The sequence below is a fragment of the Microtus ochrogaster genome, chromosome 8, assembly GCF_000317375.1.
Source record: "Microtus ochrogaster isolate Prairie Vole_2 chromosome 8, MicOch1.0, whole genome shotgun sequence".
In the NCBI taxonomy this organism is placed as follows: Eukaryota; Metazoa; Chordata; class Mammalia; order Rodentia; family Cricetidae; genus Microtus; species Microtus ochrogaster.
Genome location: NC_022015.1, coordinates 54,982,432 through 55,000,363, shown reverse-complemented (window position 1 = coordinate 55,000,363; position 17,932 = coordinate 54,982,432). Strand labels below are relative to the sequence as shown.

At 45.5% G+C, this 17,932-nt stretch overlaps 1 protein-coding gene across 1 annotated transcript in view; it reads right to left on the bottom strand.

The window, feature by feature from the left end:
• Positions 1-17,932, bottom strand: part of Dmrt1 (doublesex and mab-3 related transcription factor 1) — an 89,518-nt gene that overhangs the window by 1,746 nt on the left and 69,840 nt on the right. The window lies entirely within an intron of this gene.

Here is a 17,932-nt window from a genome sequence, read left to right as displayed (position 1 = left end):
TGTACAACAATAATGGTGAAAGGGTACATTAGTGCTCCTGTGTTAATTCAGCTTGTGTTCATCAATAGGGAAATCTATGATGTAATTAGCAAAATGCACTGGGAGCTGAGTGCCCAAGTCATTTGTAGAGAACTAAATCATAGTGGAAGCTGCACCGGGTCCTGATGTGTTTGCCATCAATACTTATTATGTTTGGAATTTAATAAGGTATATTACCATGCTGAAAAGAGACCTTCTTACAAGAGAACACTATTTATACTCGTCACGGGTTTGGAAATGGATGGCGCCACTTAAGTGCCACGCAGAAAGAGCAGAACCGAGATCAAGAAGAGGACTTTTAACCACTCTGCCCAACCATACTACCCCCCAAAGCTCCACTGTGACACTGACAAGACACCTCAGCATCCAGCAAGGAAAGAGACCATCTGAAGACTCAGTGAGGGGATAAATTTGAGGAACAATTTAGGCGATTTCCTGACAATTCACTCTGAGTTGAAGGTATGTTTACTTTTCCTTAAGAGACGATGTTTATAAACTTAAAAAATTCACCAAATAATATTTTACAGGTGTCCAAAGAGCAGGTGTGTGCACATATATAAATACAGCGAAAACAACACACATACACACACACACACACACACACACACACAATGAGAACTCCCCTGAAGAGGTCTTACATTATTAAGTACACAATACCGTCTTACTAAATTCTGACTATTCCATGAATTTCAATATTCTTTACAAGCCATAAACTCATCAAATATGCACACAAAGAGATGCTGTCCAAACACTAGACTTCTGCTCAGAGATCACCTTAGGAGGCAGACCTGAAGAACAGACTGGAGTCTATTTCTTCATCCGCATATTCTCACACCAACACCAAACCAGGGAGTTGTCTGTCTCCAGGCCATGAGAAAGGGAGTGAAGGTTCCCTGACTCTGCTCCTGAGGCCACTTACTCTAGTGACATGCTTCCCCTTCGAGTCATTCACCAGATTACTCTCCCTTTTAGATGCAGAGGACCCCAAGACTCTGGTATGCTCTTGCCTCTGCACCAGTTTATTTTTGGTTATCACACCTGGAAACTGGCCACTCATCCTTTCGGGTCCCTGTTTGGGATTAAGGGACCAAACTACCTGTCCTTCTCAGACTGATGCAGAGGCTTATGGGAGTAAGTAGGGGCCTCCCAGTGAACTGTGAGAAGCTGAAGGAGGTGCCCTCATCCTTTCTCACTCAGCCGGTTTAGCACTAAGAAAGAAAGGAGAGGGAATTTTGTCAGAGAAGAATTTGGGCAGCCTCTTTTGTCTCAGTTGCCCTTTTTATCTGTCAACTGGAACCACAAACATGCTGCTTCTGAGGCTCTAGGCACGTGGACCGAGTTCCAGAGAGGAAGCAAAGAAAGGAACTCACTCTGTTTTTTTTCCTAAGTTGTTTCTCCAGTCCAAAATTAAAGCCATGTTATTATTACATTTGTTCAAGGATTGGTATTGTCTTTGAATGAGAGGATGTTGCCATGAACGTCACAATCTGTTTAATTCATTTGGATAGCACCTCATCAAGGTCCCAAGTGCCCACAAAGACTTGGTCTTGTTATTGACAAATGCACAAAATCTATTTTTATTAGCAGCCTTAAATACTGTCTTTTGGGGTACCCATTCACTTAAACAAACTTTAATTAACTTTTCTGGAGGCAAAAGTAGCAACTGTGGTTGTAAATGATTTAGTACCAATTAGGCAATTAAAAAAACTTGACAGGATCCTTTTTCGCTTTTTAAGTTGATGCTCATGGGCCCTGCAGATGACTAGTTTCCACTCAAAAGGCTTGTCTGTTGTCACTTGGCAAACATGCTGGTGACTCCACACCGAGGGAGCACAGGCAGCAATGCTGCAACCACGAGAAGAAATTGGTTCAATCTTTTTGGACAGCAGTCTAGTGACATGTGACAAGAACCGTAAAGCTATCCATCCCCTCTGACCTGGTAATTCTACTCTGGAGAATAACCTAAAGAAAGAGTAATTGGTCCAGAGATGCTCACCTCACATCATCTTCACTGATGATGTTCCGGCTTCGCTCTTGTGCGTGGGTGAGAGGGCAACTGCATAGGAAGGGGCAGAAAGCATTAGTAGCAAATGTCAATTAAGGGTTCTGCTTCCCTGTGAGCACTGGGCCTTCCCAGAAACAGAAGAAATGAATTAAAGCCTAGACTGCAGAGGGAAAGGAAAAACCTAGCCTTCTCATCTGTCCTTTCCCAGTAAGGGGTCCTAAGCCAAGGAGGCTGGCCCTTGTGGGAACCTGCAGATCTAGGTAGGACCTGCTTCCTCTCAAGTCACCAATTAGGCTTACAGCATCTAAGGGCTAAAAACAAACACACCCTACACATCAGGGCTCGCACCAACGTGGAAAAAAAACCCTTAAGATGGTTTCAGTGATGCTATCTAAACAAAGTATTCTTTCGGAGACATAACACATACTGCAAAGAAGGTAAGCTTTAAAAGAAAAACTAAAAATAATAAAGCAAAACCACTGTCTTTTGATATTGCAAAGACCCCTGACTTTTAACTTGAATGATCTGTTGGAATGAAGTTGATGGCCTGGAACGAATAATTCTCTTTCGGTGATGTGAGAAAACACATGATATTCATGCCTAAAGAAAAACAAAAACAAAAAACCCTTTTCCCTCTGTAGGTTAAACACTATCAAAGTCTTACTAAGAATAAAATGCAAATGGCATTCCTTGGGGCTACGGGGCTCTTTACCTGCATGCCACTGCCAAGGGGTACTAAAGTGCTGGCCTCTTGCTGGTCTGTGGGCTTAAAGGAATCTGATGAAAAGCAGCAAAAATGTCTTCAACAACAAATTCTTCTGCTTCACGATAACCATGGTGTTTGGAAATAAAATCGTGTCCAATCAATACCACTTAGCAGATATTTAATGTTTCACAATAGAAACGCTCTTCCAGAGGGGAGCTGCGGCCCTTCTCACTAACACTGAAAATAATTAGGATTATCTCAGCTGCCGGAGCTTGGCAGGATCAGTTTGTACTTTCAAACAGCATTAATTCTTGGCACTCAGAACAAGGGATGAAAGGTAAAGACCTGAATGGAGGCTTTCTTCCACCTGATCTATCAGGATTAGCTCATTCTTTTCCAGTTCATGCCTGCGCTCCAGTTAAGAGGAAGGCTGGGCTGTAACTGATGTAATTAGAAACCACAAGCTGAGAAAAAAATAGCCCATTATTAATCTCCCCATTTACTAGAAATTTACTAAAAAAAAAAAAAAGTAATAATCTTTGAAACAATTAAGTGTGTTTTCCCCCTAAGTGGAATGAACGGCTAGCGACCAGAGCTGAAGGGATGTACTGGGTAATTCGTTCCTTAAATCTACATCTTACCTGTCAGGTCCAAACTCTGGAGCCAGCTCTGCTAAAGTGTGTTGACATGCAGCTGCCCCGCCATGGTAAAAGGATGGGTCCAGAACTTGCTGCACATCCTCCACCTCAAGGGATTATTCCAACCCTTCCAAGCACTGGGGATTATGTGTTAAACATGAGGGGAGCTGACACCAGGAAACACTTGTCTACGGGACAGTGACCATATTTCTTTCCTTCTACTCATATTACTTGACCATTCGTACACAATTCACAAAATGACAGAATGTTTTAATTCTCGAAAACCCACAGGCCTACCAAACACCTTTCTGTTCCCCGCCAGGAGAGCACTGTTCTGGGAGTCCACCCAGCTACGTCCACAGCCCACCTCGCTCTGCTGGGACTGGCCCCTTTGCTGCTGGAGGTCAGAGCTAACACACCTCTCAGGTAGTCCCCCTTTAGTGTGGTCAACTTGACAGAATCTAGAATCACCTGGAAGGCGATTCTAGCCCTCTGGGCACACCTGAGAGGGATTGTCTGGGCTGGGTTAGTCTCTAAGCATGCCTGGAGGGGGATTATTATGATTGCATTCATGGAAGTAGGAAGCCCCGCCCACTGTGAGTGGGGACATTGCCTAGCTGGGATCACTGATTGTTTAAGTGAAGGAAGGGAGCTGCATTCACCCACTGCTTCTCAAAGACTCCAGATGTGGATGTCACAACCCAGCTGTCCTCCTCCTGTGTTGTCCCCCAATGGGATGGACTGTATCCTCAACCGTGAGCCGACATAAACCCCCATCTCTCCAAAATGGTTTTCGTCAAGGTATTTTATCACAGCAATCAGAGAAGAAACTAAGACACTTGCTCACCTAGAGTTCAACTAACACACCAATGGAAGAATCTCTTTGTTTTGACATAGAACACAAGGAAGTAGGGGTAGCTGAGAGGCGGCTCAGCTAGTCAAGGAGCTTCTTGCCCATGTGTGGCAAGCCTGAATTTACATAAGGTAGAAGGAGAGAATCAACCCACCCCCCCCAAAGCTGCTCTCTGAGTTTCATATGCGCATCTTGGCACCACCCCTCTCTCCATACTGCATGCACACAATAATGTATGTTTATCTTTAAAGTACTATTTAAAAAGGGAAAATGCAGATAAGCTATCTGAGCGTCCTGCTTCACCTAGGACCCAGGAAGGACCACAGCGAGGCATCACTTGCTTGTGGGTCGCCACGATCAACTTCAGTCTCAAAGCCTGTGAGCAGACAAACTGTTCAACACTGCATTGCTGCCCTCAGAAAGGCTCACCATCTGTCACTGTCTGTCCCCACGCCGCTTTAGCCCTGGTCATTGAGCTCTGTCACCAGATGGCGACACCACAGTAGCACCTTCTGACTCAGTTTCCTCAACCATAAAAGAAACGCCAGATCAGCAAGTCTCAATACACAAACGTCTGTATGTGCAGATCCAACCAACTTGATCGACACTGCTGGAGTCAAAACACATTTGTCTAAACTGGAAAGGGGGATATTTGCACTTTTTTTTTTTAAAATAACATCCATTTAAACAGTATTTACAGAAGAGATATTGTAAATTTTACTTTTTGACACACAGAAGAACAGCAGGTAGGCACAACACAACCATGAAACAGGGCAAAGTCACACACTGGCCAAGAGAGCCTCAAGTCTAACACGGGCCTTAAGGATTTTTAAGTGCTAATATTTTTTTATTTATTTTTGTCAGTATTTGCGGCGGAATCAAGTCTCTATACAAAGATTTTAGAATGAGACTCTTAATGTGGTAAGCGGGGGGGGGGGGGGCGAAGGAGGGGTGTCAAGATCGAAACCCAATCCTTAACTCCATGCAACTGGGGGTGTGAGTCAGAAGTACATGAAACATGTACATGGAAAGGGACACCATAAAGCCCGTGTTCTGGACAGGGCATATATGTCAGACTGCACAGACTGTATGTAAAACCCTATGACAATGTTCTTAAAGTTAAATAAATTATTGTATGATCCATCATTTCCACTTCTGAGAATGGGAAGCAGAGCTTTGAGCTGTTTGTGAGACCCCGTTTATAGCATTCTCCACAACAGCCCAACTGGAGGCACACCCCAAATGGCCATTGGTGGGTGATTGTGTAAAGAAAACTCCTTCCCATCATCTCCCCAACCCAGATGAGACCCTCACTCCTACCTCTTTTCCCCTCCCCCATTTCATGCAAGAGTCACCTTCACTCACAGTCCCTTCCCAAGTTGCTAGCGCCTAGAAAAAGACTCCCGGAACCCACTCATGATCCGCTGCGCATCCCAACTCCATCTCCTCCTTCTCCCCACGCAGGAGAAGGGTATCACGTTCTGCCCCCTGTCCTTAGGCCACAAGGTTATTATGTCTCCAGAAGTTCTTCCCTCTTCTCTCACCCAGCCCTGAACACAGACCTCCTCCACACTGCTGGACTTGCCCCCTCGTCACAGAAGGCGTTAGTAGCATTTCCACAAAGGCGGCTTCATGTCTTGACTTCCCAAGGAAAACTACATCTGTTCCCGAATGATACTGTTACCATCTCAACCTGAAAGGGCTTCCGGCTAGCATGCTCAGCATAAGAGAGCCTTCCACTTCCTCCAAGGACCAGCCAAGTACTTGATGCTCTAGTCCCTGTGTCGTCGGGCCTCGCTTGGTGTTCTTGGCTCACCCTACTCTCTCCCACTCTGAGTAGCATTAGGTCCTCCTATCCTGAACCACATGCCCCTCCCTCCCCTTAGCACCTTACCCCCATTGGAATTCTGACCCGTGGTACCTGACAATTGAGCTAATGGCATCTGGTCACCCTCCCTGGCCTCGTTCTTTCTCCAAGATAAAGGAGGTCTATTGGGGAAAGGGGTAGGGACTATGGCCATCAGACTAAGTTTTATACCGACTGCTTTTATTATGGATTGACTGTCCAAAGTTCTGAGGAATTTGAAAAATGAGCTTGCTTCAATAGATAGCATGTGTCCAATGATGGAGCAAACCATACGTTCCTCATATGCACATAAGAAATGACTGTGGCCGGCGGTGGTGGCACACACCTTTAATCCAGCACTCGGGAGGCAGAGGCAGGCAGATCTCTGTGAGTTCGAGGCCAGCCTGGTCTACAAGAGCTAGTTCCAGGACAGGCTCCAAAGCCACAGAGAAACCCTGTCTCGAAATAACCAAAAAAAAAGAAAAAAAAAGAAAAAAAAGAAATGACTGTGTAAAATGGCAGAGTATCAGCCTACAAAATAATCTACATAAATGACAATGATGTTTTTTGTTCCAAACCTTTAAATCCCGGAGAGTTAAGGATCTACTCTTACTATTAGAATATCCTCTAAAATGGGGAGGAAGTTCAGCTTAAAAAAAAACAAAACTATCAACAGCCGAGCGGTGGTGGCACATGCCTTTAATCCCAGCACTCGGGAGGCAGAGGCAGGTGGATCTCTGTGAGTTTGAGGCCAGCCTGGTCTACAAAAGCTAGTTCCTGGACAGGAACCAAAGCTACAGAGAAACCCTGCATAGCAAAACCAAAAAAAGAAAGAGAAAGAAAGAAAGAAAGAAAGAAAGAAAGAAAGAAAGAAAGAAAGAAAGAAAGAAAGAAAGAGGTCAACACTGTAAATATAAATTCTACTGCCTCTGTCTAATTAACAGATACTTGGCTACAACGTAATTAATTTCACCCTTAATGCTACTGTTGAAAATTATTTAAATGCCCAAGCACTGGCTGCAATCCCCACACACCTTCCTGGTCCCATATTCTGAAGACATCAGATATTTCCACACTTGTTCCTTTTTAGTGAAGACTGTTAATTAAGTCTGTAATTTGAAAACAAAGAGGGTGAAGTCCAGCTCTCAGACCTTGCCCCCAAAGCAAAAGGCGCTCAACAAGTATGTTAACAGTTACCTCAGCTCCTTCAAGATAGGCCCTCTATTCACTCTGGAAAGTACCAGCTCATCTCCCAAGAGACCACTGCAAGCTTCCTAGCCACCAGAAATGTCAAGTGGCACAAACTGAGGTCTACACACTGGCTTTCGATGACACTATAGTTCCTAAAGGACGCCTTCGAGGCAGTTTCCTGACCACATCTGAGACGTCAGACACAGAGTGTTGCATCGGGGAGCAGAATGCTCGGTCATGCAGAGTGGTCTGAGTTCCTGTTTTCTAACCTGCCTTAAGAAGAAGCTAAAACTCTCCCTAACAATGTACAAACTGGTCACTTAACTCAAAGAGTATTTCCTGAGCCCCTGTTCTGGGCCCAGCACTGCTCTGGGTACGAAAGAAATACCTGTGAATAAAATGTCTCTACTCATAAGGAAACGCCTTATCAGACACACTTGGGGTCAAAAGCCAGCCTGGTGACTTAGTAGTGACATGTCCCCAGACAATGAGAGGACAGCTCTTAGCAACTCCTCATCCCTAAGGAAAACAAAAGTTCAATGAGACGCCTGTTTGTGCAAGAAAATCACGAATTCCATTAACATAAGTCCTGGTCTCTTGTTTGTTCTGTTATGAAGGTAGAGCATCAGAAGAGAAAGTGTTCCAGACACATGACCCTGGAAGCAGACTCGGGAATAAGACGAAGCTTATTATGATGACCTGACTTTTATATCTCACTTTGTGCCTGGTGTTCTGATCTCAGGTGTCCCCACTGTCATAGTCCTCTCCCAGTGTGTCCCCCCACCACCGCCAAATTACAGTCCTGCCCCCTTCAGTCTGCTCTAGAAGCTGTTCTATTCTGAGAACTGATATGCAGCTTTTCGACGGAAAGCACCCAGCTAAACTAACTCACTCAAGGCAGGAGCCCCATGCTGCTGATTTTCTTGTTGACGCGTTACACAGGGAGCTTCTAGACATGCAGAGATATCAACTCTGGGACAGGGTAAACGCTAAAGTGCCCTCTACCTCTCTTCCCACACAGAACACACTGCTATCAGTAGGCAAGGCATTCTCTCATTTTTCCTACATAAGAGGTGGTTCTGTCTGAGACAGGGTCTCGCTATGTAGCCTTGGCTGGTCTGTAACTCTTGATATAAACCTGGATGGCCTCAAAAATCACAGCAATCCTCCTGCCTCAGCCTCTTAAGTTCTGGGACTGCAAGTGCGCACCACGACACCCAGCTATTGGGCTGTCATAGTCTACCGACACATTCCAGCGGAGCCCATTTGCAGCCATTGCTCAGCCTGCCTGTAGGCTGGGACAGTATCAGTTTGCTCACGTGACTAGGCCCTCTGAAATTGCCAGCTGGTACATGACAGTCAGATCCCCTCCACTCTTCCTTCCAGGAGATGAGTTAGACGCAGCCCTGGTGGCCACACAGCGGTGGGCTAGTATTTAAAAAGCAGATGTTGAGATAATTTTATTTTTCTGTTTACAGGGCACTCTCATGTTGTCCCGAACTGTATTGGGGTTTTGGGGTTCTATTAGGTACTTATCAGAGAAATGACTACAATGAATATTCCATTGTTTCCATTATGAAAAAGAACTAGTTATAACACTGAGCTGGATAAAATTAAGAAGGAAAAAAACACAGATATTAGTAGTATTGAACTAATGCACTTGGAGGCGTGTTAAGGGGAGAATTTTTCATGTTAAACTTACTTATTGAAAATAATCATTCCTGAAAGCTGATTGCAAAAGACTTGAGACAAAGTAGACAGTGTAGATAAAACCAACACATATACTTAAATAAAAATCACTTTTCGAGTAAAAAGTATTTAAGTAATGATTTTGTGTAAATACAATTTATTTAAAAAGCACCCAGGACCTTTTATGCCAAAACAAGCAAATAACAAAGAGCACAACATTATTATTATTATTTCTGTACTAAAAAGCAGTATTCGAAAAGATGACAAGCAAAGGAACCTGCCGGCGGCTGCAGGAGCCATGCTCCTGGACCAAGGGCCTTGCTGGAACTGTGGGAGTGAACCACTTCTTTAATGAGCACAGTTGGTGAGCACCAGGGACCTGAAACAGGAGCCCTGGGAAGGCTGGAGCCCAGCGGCAGGAGCAGCAAGTGCTGACTTAGGGAAGTGGGCTTGCGGATGAGGTGCAGCCCACATTATTTATTAGCATAATTACCAAACAAATGGCTCCTACTGTGTTCTGGGCACTGTGCTTTAAATGTCTCTCATCTTTACCAAAACGTTCCGTGGGGGTGCCCCTTAATATGCTCCTCTGACGTGTCTGAGATGTTGAGACTCAGAGAAGGTGATTAACAGGTCCAAGGACACACCTGCTGAGTGTCAACACTGTCCAGCAGTCTGGACAGTCTACAAGAAGCCAGGGTACCCTGTCGCAGGTCTGCTGGTTTCACCCACATCTGTCTGCTCAGGATGCCAGTCCTTTGCCATCAACATTCCTCTTCTTCACTCAAAACGCTGGGGCCCTGCACCCCGTAGACCAGGCTGGCATCAAACTCACAGAGATTCTACTGACCTCTGCCTCCCAAGCAACTCCCAGCTCTCTAGAACTTTCTATCAGACTTCAGCATTATCTGATCCAGCAAATGCCATTCTGAGTGTGTAGCCCAAGGAAGGGAACTCAGGGTCATGCTTTCTGCTGCACAACTCACAATGGCATTATCCTGAAAGCAACTTAATGTCCATTGACAGAGAGGTAGAGAAGGCATGCTATACACATCCACATATTATTCAGACTTTAAAAGGGGGCTCTGGCTATTAACAGTGACATGGGTGAACCTGGAGCTCGTGCCAACCAAAATAAGCCAGGCACAGAAGGCCAAGAGTTGCCAATCCCAGACTCATGGAGTATCCAGAAAAATCTCCCTCACAGAAACAGAAATATGTAGATGGATTCACAGGGTCCCTAGTTTCATTCGTGCAAACAAGTAAGTCCCAGAGACTGACATGTGGCACCTACAGTCAACTTTCAAGTCAAGGAGCAAGAAATACAGAAAATACAAATAACAGAAAAGATGGCAAAGGATGGGTTTGTGCCTAGCCATGGCAATGGTTTCCAAACACATCAATTTGTTTGCTACGTAGATGCGGCTTCTGATACTAATTGTGCATCAGCTGACTGTTTGGTAAGAGATTTCGGGGATCCATCTGCTGACAGGCAGCATGAAGCAGGGAGACAATATGCAGCTGGACAGAGTCCAGGGTTTGAGGAAAAATGAACGAGGAGTTACAGCAAAGATATGGATTTTCTTCTTATAACCAATTTTTAGAGCCATATCAGAAGGGAGGAGACTTCAGAGTCCTAAATGGTAGGGCACAGAGGAAGTGTGGTGCTTTCTGTCCTGGGCTGTAGGGATACTGCCCAAAGGCTGTGGAGAAGCCAATGACAGCCATGGAAATGCCAATAATTTCCATGGAGACCGCAAGCACCTGATGCCAGAGGCTCCCATGGACCTATAAGTTATGGGGATTTGGGAGTCATAGAGGTGACAGACAGTAAAATGAGTTCAAGGAATTGTACTTTTCTTGGTAGAAGAGAAGGAGGTATATGAGGTAGAGAGCTGTGCCTCTTGCTGTGTAACTGTTTCCTTCTGGGCTGAAGCATTTCATCCCAGGGAAGCTCCTTAAGCAGGAAGGTGGGTCACTCAACATATCTTAAGGAAGCCCCTAAAACTGAGCAGATGCACTAGGCCCCTCCCTGCCAGAGTAAGCAATAAAAGCTGGGAGTCCCTCTCAGACAAGCCAAGCTGCAGAGAAGCCTGAGACCAAACCAGCTGCGCGGGAGAAGCAGAGACCAGTGGAGCTGCGTGGGAGAAGCAGAGACCAGTGGAGCTGCCTGGGAGAAGCAGAAACCAGGTCAAGCTCCCTAGAGGTGGTTCAGACCAGAGTCACTTGGACAGGATGCTCTCCAACCTGTTGCACTGCCTGCAGGCTAGGAAGTGAGCTCCAGGTTCCCAGCTTTTGTGAGCTGTCACCCATGCTGGGCTAGGCCTTGGGGATGCAGCTGCCTTTGAGTCATTTCTGCTCCTGTAAATAACCCCAATAAAACTCACTGGCTCACAAAGTCGAACTCTGCTGGTATCGGTAACTTGGGTTTGTGGTGGGCTCCCTACTGGGGTGAGTGTGTGTGTGTGTACTGTCTCCCCAAGGAAAGCTTTGTCAACAACAGCTCCCTTCAATGGACTCCTGCCAAACAGGGGAAAGCATACAGGCAGAGTAGAGAGGAGTCAGCCGGAAGGCAGGAGCTGCCTATGCCCCCAGCAAGACTGTCCCCACAGGTCTTCCACCTCACCAAGTTCCCAAAGCATGGAGGAGCAGGACAGGCCCGGGTGCACGGAGGCAGGTAAGTAATTACCCAACCCCACCTCCTGTGACCTGCCACAAAGCCAGGGGGGAGACAATGAAAAATGAACCAATTCACCCCAGCAGGCTTCAGCACCCCCGGTCAGCAGTATCGGCTCCTGATACATCTAACAGAAGCGTTTACTGGCTGGCAGGTCCACCGGGGGACGAATCTATCAATCAATGAAGCTAACACAGAGTCCGACTCAGGCTGCAACTTAAGCAACCGGAGTGAAAGGAAACGGTTAACGGCACAGAAATAAACTCTTGGATTCAGACTGTCCCTAAGAACAGTATTAACCCCCTGTGACGCCGACTTCAGGGTCTTGGTTTTCAGATCTGTAAAGAAGGAGGTGTTGAGCTTAGCGACCTTTTCTTCCCTCTCATCTAGAACTGAGATGCCATCACTGTGCTACGATTTCTCGGGGCTCCATTTCTGCTCGGCTCTAGTGGCTTAAGCACCTGCTCCAAGTCAGGATTAATGGAGTACAAAACAAGACTTGAGCAATTTAGCATCAAATGATTGCTTCCGAAACAAGAAATTAAGATCTTTCCATTCCTAGCAGACATTAATGGCTCCTGTCAATATTACACTGAGCTTCTTTCCGATCACTGGGACGTGGCTACTGCATGGGATGAGGCTCAAGTCCTCACCAGAAGACTTACTGCCGGTGACACAATGAGAGCCTCTGCTGTCACAACCAACTGCCAATCATGTAACAGTTGGATTGAAATCCAGATCAGTAGCAGCCTGGACCATGAATTTTCTAACACGAATGGTTCTTCAGGACCTCAAGGCTTCAGTGTGAATCTAGTCCCTGCAAGAACATCAATGACGGCTCTTTTATGAGTCTCGGTAGTTGTCCAGTGTAGCCTTAGCGGACACAGTAAAGGCACACATGCTCCCATAAGCACAGAAAGGACCTATCTCTCATCTCTGCTACAAAAGAGATGCCATGTATTGTAGACACAGCTGCTGTCAGGTTGTATCAGCCAGAGATCAGAGTAATTCCTTCTCTGCTGTGTGAGCACATTGTGTGAAGGCCAGGGGACAACCTCTGGGGATATTCCTCAGGCACTGCCCACGTTAATTTTTCCTAAAACAGGTTTATGTCTCCTGCATGAAGTTCCCACTTAGGCTAAGTTGGTTGGTCAATGAGTTTCAGGGATCCACCTGTCTCTGCCTCCCCAGGGCTGGGAGTACAAACACAGGCTGCCAACCTGGCTTTCTCCCCGCCCCCTGGGGCTCCTGGGGCTTTGAACTCTGGTCCTCAGGTTTGCACAGCAAGCACTTCAGTAAGGGAGCTATCTCCGCAGCACTCAGAGTGGGTGATTTTATGCGGAGATCAATTGGGATTCAGGGCAAGGTGGCTGTTAGGTAGAGATGGACTACACTGAAGGGGCTTGGCTTGTGACCTATGACCCAGTCTTTCACTTTTCTTGCAGGGCGAGGCGGGAGCAGTGGTGGAGAAAATGGTCCAGTTATCCAACACCTCAGGCGCGGCCCAAGGCTGGGTGAGAGCCCCTCACCACACCTGACTGATGGTGGTGAAAATGCCCAGGCTACGTTTCATCCAGATGTAGATGTGGGGAAACACACCAGGGCTAGGAACATGCTGCTGCTAGAAATGCAAGCTGGTCCTGAGGTTAATTTAGCAGCATCCAGGCCAGGCTGAAATGCAGGCATTCTCTGGAATGTCCCCTTTTCAGAAAACACCAGCACAAGAATGTATCTAAGAACAAGTTAAGCATTTGTTTGCAACATCAAACAAAGAAACAAAAGGAAACAAGAGGGCAGACTCAAAAAGACGACATCAACCAATAAACAAAGACTCCAAACTGAACCATTTGTTAACATTAATATTACCAGCTTAAAAGGAAAGAAATCCAGAGACATTCTATTTGTACTAGCATGGAGGATCTCTAAGATCAACTTTGAATTGAAAAAGAAAAAAAGAGAAAGTCACTAGCTAGCACTTAGTTATATTGTTAAGATGAATCACCATGAATTTTCACATTTTGAAAAATGCTGCTTAGAAGTTCCAACTCAAAATCTGAAGTGAGTTTGTTTTAATACAGCCCCTCTTTATACATCAGAGACCCAGACATTTGATTATCCCTTTGGGGATCTGTGTTTTCGGCAATGATTTCAACTTGCTACGTTATGCTGTGAACCTAGTCACGAATCTTCCAAAGCAAGCGACCAGCAACCAGAACCAAAACATGCCACACGGAAGTGTGCTCAGAGCACCATGAAAAAGGAAGGATGCTTCAGAAACTGTTGCCTAGGGTCATAGCACCTAAGATTATTACAGAGCACAGAAACAGGAGGAATAAAGCAGAAGAAGGCTTCCCAAAAGCACAAATCAGGGTCTGTTCCATGTATACCAAAAAAATGGGGACCTATGAAAGGGTAATTTGCGGTTAGAGGCAAGATTCTATCCTTAGAACATGCCTGCCACGCAAGGACCAAAATATCAGAAATGCCATCATTAAACATTCACTTCTTCAAAATAAACATCAGCCTCCTGTTAAAATGTAAATAATCAAGGAGAGTAAGGCACAAAATCAATGTTACCTCACCATGTTATTTTCTCTCAAAGACAGAAGGGATGTGGGGCTGCTGGGAGTCGGAAAAAGTGGGGGGAGGAGAGGATAGGAGAGAGAGTGAGCACTCGCATGCACCTGTACACATGCAAATGGACTTGCTCAAGTGAGCACTCTGGACAGAAAGGCACAGTGGGCTAACCTCACCAATCGCTCTGTTTCTTTCCTGGAAGTGATCTTGCTGTGGGACAATGCTCTTGTACACTGTCAAGATCTGTTACTCCTATTGGTTTAGTAAAACGCTGATTAGCCCAGGAGCCAGGCAGAAGTATAGGCGGAGCCACCAGACTGGGGAATTCTGGGAAGAGAAAAGGGTGATACAGTCATCATCTAGATGCAGAGGAAGCAAGATGAGAATGCCTTACTGAGAAAAGGTACCAAGCCACATGGCTAAATATAGGTAAGACTTATGAGTTAATTTAAGTTGTAAAAGGTAGTTACTAATAATCCTTAGCAATAGGCCAAAACAGTTTATAATTAATATAAACCTCTGTGTGTTTATTTGGGACTGAATGGCTACAGGAATAGGTGGGTTAGAAACTTCTGTCTACATAGTCTTGACCAGAGCACTTTCAATTGTAATCTTTTTTTTTTTTTTTTGGTTTTTCGAGACAGGGTTTCTCTGTGGTTTTTGGAGCCTGTCCTGGAACTAGCTCTGTAGACCAGGCTGGTCTCGAACTCACAGAGATCCGCCTGCCTCTGCCTCCTGAGTGCTGGGATTAAAGGCATGCGCCACCACCGCCCGGCTCAATTGTAATCTTTTAAAGAATTTGGCAGCTCAAACTCGGTCAGGGTACTTTAGGAGATCATGGTTCTTGGAATCAATGAAAGTAACTAAAATGAGCCGAGCATGAAGAGAAGCCTCTCTGCATGCATGATTTACTTAACCTGCAGAAAGGAAATAAAGGCTTTCTATCAGCTCCAACCTGTAGTCAGGAAACCCAGGACTCAGTGAGGGTACGTAATCGCCCAAGGAATGAAGCCACTGACATCCAGGTCTGCAGAGACCCTAACTCAGTGCTCAGGACACAAGGCCTACTACCTTCTACAAAGAACAGGAAGTAAATTGATCATAAATCATGTCCATGAGGCATCCACATTCCCCAAAAGGTCACCAATGCCTTTAAATTCATCCTTCCTTGAGTAGATAAGTTTGGTCAAGAAAGGTAAAACTAATCCTTTTTTATGGTGCCCACGCTGCCTTCCTTGCCAGAATGAATCCTCCTAAAAGATGGTACTCGGTCATCACTGGAATCTGCTGGTGGACCTTCCCAATTGGTCCTCCTCACCTCTAACTGATGGTCACGCTGGCAAAGGAAGTCACCTGACAATGAACTACGTAATTCACATCTCAGGGACTTCGGAGAAATAAAACTTCATGCCACGCAAAAAGCAAAATCCAGGGTGTGAGTTAGCTGTTAGGTCACCCTGTCTCATCTTCACAGAAACAAGTGCATAACTGTTTGTCAGGTTTGAATTCGGACACTCTCCTAAACAAACTTATTAGATGCCAAGCCTTATCCTTGTGACATCTCTGTACAAGTGGGAATGTGCCTGGCTGGGACAGCATCCTGATTCAATGACAGACTGCAAGTGGCTTATTTCTTCTTGGCCTGCAGCTGCTTTTCTGCAAGCACATATAGATACCTCAAAAATGAGGGGTTTACCACCTCACACTGGGAGATGGGAACTCCTGGGTCGGTGAACAGTTCTGCCATCCTCAGATGATTGAGTCTTGGAGGACTTTCATGGACCCTGCAGACGCCTCCACACCCAACCGCTGCAGCCCTCACACCTTCAAGCCTCAATTCAGGCTGGTGTGTCCTCCTTCCCCATCCTTGCTCTCACTCCCGAGGCTCACCATCCTACACATCAAACACATCATTAGCTTGCAGGCACTTGTCTTTGGCTCTGTGTCTATGGGAAGCCCAGGCTAACTCACGGATGTTCTGAACCCCTCTAAGAAGCAAACACAGGAACAAATAGTTGCCCGATGGTGCTAGAAAACACAACATGACGGTTAATCATCATTGCGAACATGACAGATCATCCAGGACAGAAACCCCTGGGTGTCGATGATGGGGTGTAGCTGAGGAGGGAACGCTCATCACGAAGATGTTACTAGCACATGGCCCAGGGTTCAAATCCCACCCCCCAGAAAGGAGAGAGCAAATGGAACATTAGCACTCATCTGCTTCTGACCACGACAATGTGATGTGCCACCTGAACTCCTGTTGCCTCCTCTGCTACCATTGTGGACTAGGTGCTCACACTGTGAGCCAAAATCAACCTTCCCTTCTTCAGCTAGTCTTACACGGCAACAAGGGAGTAGCTAATACAGATGACTACGAGCACGAGAAAACAAACTTAAGGGAAGAAAACAATTTAACACAGAAAATATGTACTTTCTTAACTTACAGTGTACTGTACAAAAATGGATGAGGCCAAAGGGCTTGAGAGATGGCTCAGTGGTTAAGATGGCCGTTCTTCTAGATGATCGAGGTTCTGTTCTCAGCACCCACATGGTGGCTCACAACCATCTGTAACTCCAGCTCTAGGGGATCCAAAACTATCTTCTGGCCTCCATGGGCACTATACACATAGCACACAGACATAAATACTAGCAAAACACCCAAATATGTAAAATGAAAGTAAATTAAAAAAAATTTAAGACATTGTTATTCCAATTGTACTGTTTAAAAATAATTACGAAAGAAAAATATCTCATCCCCCACTCCTTCAGAGTGTCTCGCTGTACAATTCTGAAACTCAATCTGTAGACCAGGCTGGCCTCGAACTCACAGAGATCCACCTGCCTCTGCCTCCTGAATGCTGGGATTAAAGGTGTACTTTACTGCCCGGCCAGGTTATTTCTCTTGAAAGACAAACTACTAAAACTAAGTGATTAAAGAAATCCGTTTTTAAGAGATTATCACAGAGAAAACAGAAAAATTAAGCAAAAGGTTACTTTTTAGTTCCAAAAAGGCCCATCTGGACAGCTTCATAGGTAATTCTATTCAAACAAAGGCGCAGCCAATCCCGTGTCACTGGAAAAGGAAGGAGACTGGCTTCAATTTTATCCTATGAGCCTATCATCTGTAAGATGTTACTATATAAAAAACATAAGAAGGATCTGTGGGATCAGAAGGGAAAATCAAGTTCAAGTCCCTTATGGATAAAAAAGGTACTAAATAAATAATCACCAGGAAACTGAACTCAGAGATGTGTTATAAAGACAATGCCTCTTGATGAGACACGGCTTGTCTCAGGAGTCTGAACACCATTCCACTGTAGGAAAGCCATTAGTGTCACTTCCTGCTCTGACAGAAGACAATATTGTCATGGTGATAATACGGTACTGCTGTATAACATCTTCCTCCAAGATGGAAACTTTCTATCCCGCAGCGAAGTTCCTTAAGCAAGAAGGTGGACAACTCAAAACAGCTTCAGGAAGTCACTGAAGGTGACCACATTACTAGACTCCTGACACAGTAAACAGCAAGTGTCTCTGAGCGCCTCCCTCAGATGAGTCAAGCTGAAAAGACTCTAGATCAGACCTACTGCCTGGAAGGGTCTCAGGCAGACTGAGGTACCTGGAAAGGGGCCTCCAACCTGCTGAGCCGCCTGCAGGCTGTGCAGTATGCTCCAGGTTCCCAGCTTTGTATGCTGTCAAGCGTGCTGG